Source organism: Lepidochelys olivacea (genome assembly GCF_965140295.1).
Source record: "Lepidochelys olivacea isolate rLepOli2 genome assembly, chromosome: 23".
Lineage (NCBI taxonomy): Eukaryota > Metazoa > Chordata > Testudines > Cheloniidae > Lepidochelys > Lepidochelys olivacea.
Genome location: NC_140433.1, coordinates 10,838,127 through 10,843,971, shown reverse-complemented (window position 1 = coordinate 10,843,971; position 5,845 = coordinate 10,838,127).

Genomic DNA, 5,845 nt, shown 5'->3' with positions numbered 1-5,845 from the left:
CCTTTTGTTATGATGGAGGGATTCACCATCAACTAAGTAGCACTCGCTAGGCAAGGGTCATGGGTTCCAAAACTGTGTGAATGGAGAGAGGCTGGGGACAAGTAGTAGTACTTGGTGGCATGGGCCCCTTGGTGAGGGCCTTACATGCTGATTGCACTTCCTCCTCTCTCCACTGTGGAATATCAGAGCTAATTTTGATTTCATTAGAAGTCTAGTTATAGGCTGCTGAGCTCACTTTGGGCTGACAGTGCACCAGCACTGGGGCTCCCCTACTATAAGCTGAATTCACCTAAGAGCTGAAATCACTGAGTGTTGTGTTAAGTAGTGGGGGAGCCTGAAGATATATTGTGGAGCAGTTTGCGGGACGGCTGGTGAAGCAGTTCGACGCGGAGCAGTGTGTGGATGGCAGGAGCTGCTTGTGGGCCGTGGAGCTGAGTTCGTGGGGCAGCTGAGCGAAGGAGTTTGTGGGGCGGCTGGCGGAGCGGAGCGCAGCTGAGCAAAGGAGTTTGTGGGGCGGCTGGCGGAGCGGAGCGCAGCTGAGCGAAGGAGTTCGTGGGGCGGCTGGCGGAGCGGAGCGCAGCTGAGCGAAGGAGTTCGTGGGGCGGCTGGCGGAGCGCCGCTATGGAGCTATGGGGCGGTCAGCTTCAGATCACGTAAGGTGCCTCTTACCCCCGTCCCATTTCCACCCAGGTTGGGAGGTAAAGCTCCGCCGATAAACTTTCGAACTCTGGGGCTGCCCTGACCAGGGACAGAGACTTTTGGGGCATTGGACTTTTGGGACTTTGGGTGATTTGGGGTTGCTGGACTCAAGAACCAAAGGGAAAAGGGCATGCCCCAATTTGCCTGGGGTGGGGTTGTTTTTGCTCATGGGTTGTGTTATGAATCCTGTTGGTGGTGTTTCCCCAACATAATGCCACATTGTTTCTCTCTGTTATTAAAAGACTTTTGCTACACTCAGACTATGTGCTTGCGAGAGGGGAAGTATTGCCTCTTGGAGGCGCCCAGCGGGGGTGGTATATATTTTTCCCAGGTCACTGGGTGGGGGCTCGAGCCGGTTTGCATTGTGTTATTGGAATGGAACCCCTAGATATTGAACCCGGCCCTTGTTGCTGCCAACTCTGACGGGCAGAAGGGTTACATTTTTGGGGGCTCGTCCGGGATCGCCTGGGTCAGTACCCCTCGCAAGCACCTGTTGAGTGATCCACTACATTGGGAAACAATTTATATTTTTTTTTGTTTGTGCTTATATTTTGAGGAAATTACTGTTTGTATAATGGCTAATATGTCAGGTTTGTTGGGCCCTGGCTCAGCAGCTTCTAGCTCGGAGGCTGCAGCCTCGGCTGATGATTGGACAAAAGCTCTGGGGCAAATATTGGAAAAGGTTGTGCTGCCCCATGCTGAGTCAGACTCTTGTCGTAAGTTAAGATTATTTGCTGGGGAGGAGGAGTTTGAACCCTGGTTAGAGCATACCACTGAAATGCTGCAAGAGTGGGCCGTACCAGATGCAGAAAAGCGAAGATGCCTTATAGAGAGCCTTGGCGGCCCAGCATTAGATGTGATTCGCACCCTGAAGCTCATTGACCCTGGGGTCAGTGTGAAGGACTGCCTAGAGGCCCTTGAACACAACTTTGGGAGCGTAGAGGGCCCTGAAGACAGCTACTGTAAGTTCCTTAATTCCCGACAACAAAAGGGCGAGAAGGCTTCAGCCTACATACAGAGACTGGAGAGACTGCTTCAGAGAGCTGTCATGAGGGGAGCAGTGACTGCTGAGCAGATGGATCAGACCAGACTGGCTCAAATTGTAAGAGGAACTCAGTATCAGAACCCGATTCTACTTCATCTCCGGCTAAGAGAACGACGGGAACATCCCCCAAGTTACTCCCAGCTGATAAAAGAGGTCAGAGAGGAGGAAGAAAGGCAGGCTGCCAGTGAGTTTTGGGAAGCCCAAACATCGGAGCCAGCCAGCACAACACCACTGCAAATGGCCAGTGTACTGATGGTGAGCACCAGAGAGGAACTTGCCCAACAAATGCAGGTCCTGACGGAACGGATAGCTGAGCTGCAAAGTACCGTTGACCGAGTTAAGACTTCTAGGAATAAGAAGCCTCAAACTGTGGCGATTGAGAAGCCCGCACTTAGAGCCACCATCCCCCCCAGGCGAAGGGGGAAAGGTCAATTCTTCTGCTACCGATGTGGTCAGGATGGACACAGTGCTGCCAAGTGCCGTAATGAAGAAAACCCCTCCTTAGTGTATGGAAAGCTGAGGATCAGTTGGGAGAGATCCGGTAGCTGCCAGAGGGTCTGGGGACGGGGACCCCCCAGGTCTGCAGGATTTGAAGATTCCCCCAGAAAAGACTGTCCAGCTGGGATCCCTGCAGGACTGATAGGGCCTCGAGCAGAGGTCATGGTGAGGATCGAAGGGGTGGAGTGTAAAGCAGTGCTTGACACTGGATCTCAAGTGACTATTATATTTCAGTCATTCTACCAACAGATGCTTAGGCACCTGCCTATACAGCCACTGACTGGCCTTGGCCTATGTGGCCTCAGCATGGATGAATACCCCTATCAAGGGTATGTCATAGTGCACCTGGAATTCCCAGAGGAGGTTGCTGGGGTAAGAGAAGAGGTAGACACAGCTGCCTTAATATGCCCTGACCCTAAAGGGACTTCCGATGTGTCTGTGCTGATAGGGACCAACTCCAGTCTCTTCAAGGTACTCGCGGATTACTGCAGAAGGCGGGCTGGGGACCAGTACCTGAATACCCTGATGATCCATACGCTTTGTGCTGAAGCCTATAGGAAAATTGAGAGCGCTAAAAGGGACACATCTGAGCTACCGCTTGGGGCACTGAAGTACGCGGGCACAACCCCCTTAGTAGTGCCTGCAAGGACGGAGCAAGAAGTGCTTGTCATGAGTACCTGTCTGAAAGGCAGTAAAGGGACGTTAGCAATGATAGAGCAGCCGATGGGAGGAGAGCTCCCTGAAGGAGTGCTGGTCCCCAGTGGAGTCATAACCCTACCTGCTGAAGCCCAGGAAAGGGTGACTATACTGATTGCTAATGAAACGAGTCGTGATATTTTTGTGAAGCAAGGACAAAAGATAGCAGACCTCTTTGAGCCTGAGTCGATTGTAAAACCCCAGTATGAAACTCCAGTTTCGGCAATAGACCCAGCAAAGTTTGACTTTGGAGATTCACCAGTGTCCGAGGACTGGAAAGATCGCCTGAGGAAGAAACTTTGTGAAAGATCCAAGGTGTTCTCACTGCATGAGTGGGATGTGGGATGTGCAAAAGGAGTAGAGCACAATATCAGACTACATGACTCTCGACCTTTCAGGGAGAGATCTAGGAAGATTGCTCTCTCTGAGATGGAAGATGTGCGACATCATCTTCAGGAGCTGGCTGCGAATGGCATCATTACAGAGTCCCGCAGCCCATACGCCTCACCCATTGTGGTAGTCCGCAAAAAGAATGGGAAAATCCGGATGTGTATTGACTACCGCACCCTAAACAGCCGTACTGTGGTCGACCAGTACACTATGCCTCGAGTGCAAGACGCCTTAGACTGTTTGCTGGGAAGCCAGTGGTTCTCTGTGTTGGATCTTCGAAGTGGATACTACCAGATCCCTCTGGGAGAAGAAGATAAGGAGAAGACAGCCTTCATCTGCCCATTAGGGTTTTATCAGTTCGAACGCATGCCCCAAGGGATTTCTGGAGCACCTGCCACCTTTCAACGTCTCATGGAGAAAGTTGTGGGAGACATGAATTTACTGCAAGTGTTAGTTTATTTGGATGACCTGATTGTGTTTGGAAGAACCTTAGAGGAGCATGAAGAAAGACTTCTTAAAGTGCTTGATAGGTTGGAGGATTATGGTCTGAAGCTTTCAATTGACAAATGCCAGTTCTGCAGAACCTCAGTGAAGTATGTGGGTCACATTGTGTCCCAAGAAGGTGTGAGTACCGATCCTGATAAAATAGAAGCACTCACTACATGGCCACGTCCAAGTAACTACAGAGAACTCAAGACCTTCCTTGGATTTAGTGGCTACTACCGCAGATTTGTGAAAAACTATGCTACGATTGTAAAGCCTCTGAATGATCTTACCAGGGGACATCAGTCCAGCAAGAACAAATCTAAGTCCAAGAATAAGGGGAGGTCCCCAAAGCCTCCTGTGCAGAGACACAATGGCCCCTTTGCACCATTTGGGCCACGGTGGGATGAGAGATGTGAAAGGGCTTTTCGAGAAATCATTACTTGCCTAACTCATGCTCCAGTCCTAGTTTTTGCTGACCCAAGCAAACCATTTATCCTGCATACTGATGCCAGTTTGGAGGGTCTGGGAGCAGTCCTGTACCAGGAAGTGGAAGGCAAATGTAAACCGGTAGCCTTTGCCAGCCGAGGATTGTCTGATAGTGAAACTCGCTATCCCACCCACAAGCTGGAGTTTTTGGCCTTGAAATGGGCCATCACTGAGAAATTTCGAGACTACTTGTATGGTGCTCAGTTCCAGGTGTGGACAGACAACAATCCACTGACTTATGTGTTAACAAGTGCTAAGCTGGATGCTACAGGGCAGAGATGGGTGGCCGCCTTGGCTAGCTATGAGTTCAGCATTCAGTACCGATCAGGGAGAAGCAATGTAGATGCAGATGCATTGTCCAGGCGTCCGCAGGCTCCAGAAGTTGCTGTGATACCCACAGATGGAGTGAGAGCTATTTGCAGTGTGAGTCGCCGAGAGCCAGAGGCCCGTGAAGACTTTCAGGGATGTGTTGCAGAAGCTTTGGGCCTGCCCCCTGAATGCATGCCTTCTGCTTCGGTGAACTATATTGCATTAGACCAATCTCCTTTGCCCATGCTCAATGCGGCTGACTGGCAAGAAGCCCAGCGGCAAGATATTGACATTTGTGATACACTACTTGCCAAAAGGGAGGGGCGAAGCCCAGCTGCGGTTGTCCCACCTAACCCGGAGGGTAAACTACTATTGAGAGAATGGACCAAACTAAAACTGATTCAGGGAGTGCTACACCGAATGACCACTGACCCTTTACAAAAACAACGAGCACAACTAGTACTGCCAAAAAAGTACAGAGCCCTGGCCATGAGGGCCCTGCATGATGACTTTGGGCATTTAGGGATGGAGAGGACCCTGGAACTTATTCGTAGTAGGTTCTATTGGCCCCGAATGGCTGAAGATGTTCGCAGGAAATGTGAGACTTGCGCTCGATGTGTTCAAAGGAAAACTCTGCCCACGAGGGCTGCATATCTCAAGAACATCACCAGCAACAAACCTTTGGAGTTGGTATGCATTGATTTCTTGTCTGTGGAGGTAGACAAGAGGAATGTTGGAAACATTCTAGTAGTGACTGACCATTTTACACGGTATGCACAAGCATATCCCACACGTGATCAGAGGGCCACCACCGTTGCTCGAGTATTGTGGGACAAATATTTCTCAGTCTATGGATTCCCGGCTCGGATACACTCTGATCAGGGGCGGGATTTTGAGAGTCACCTTCTGAAGGAGGTGCTGAAGATAGCAGGAATTAAAAAGTCTAGGACAACGCCTTATCACCCCCAAGGTGATCCTCAGCCCGAGAGGTTCAATCGAACCCTATTAGATATGTTGGGAACTTTGCGACCAGAGCAGAAGGCAACCTGGAGCCAGCATGTCGCATTTCTGGTGCATGCCTACAATGCCACAAAGAACGATGCTACGGGAGTCACCCCATATCTCTTGATGTTTGGGCGAGAACCAAGATTACCCATAGACTTGTGCTTTGGTGTATCAGAGGATGGAGATAGCTATGAAACTCATCAGCAGTATGTATCCCGACTAAGAGAAAAG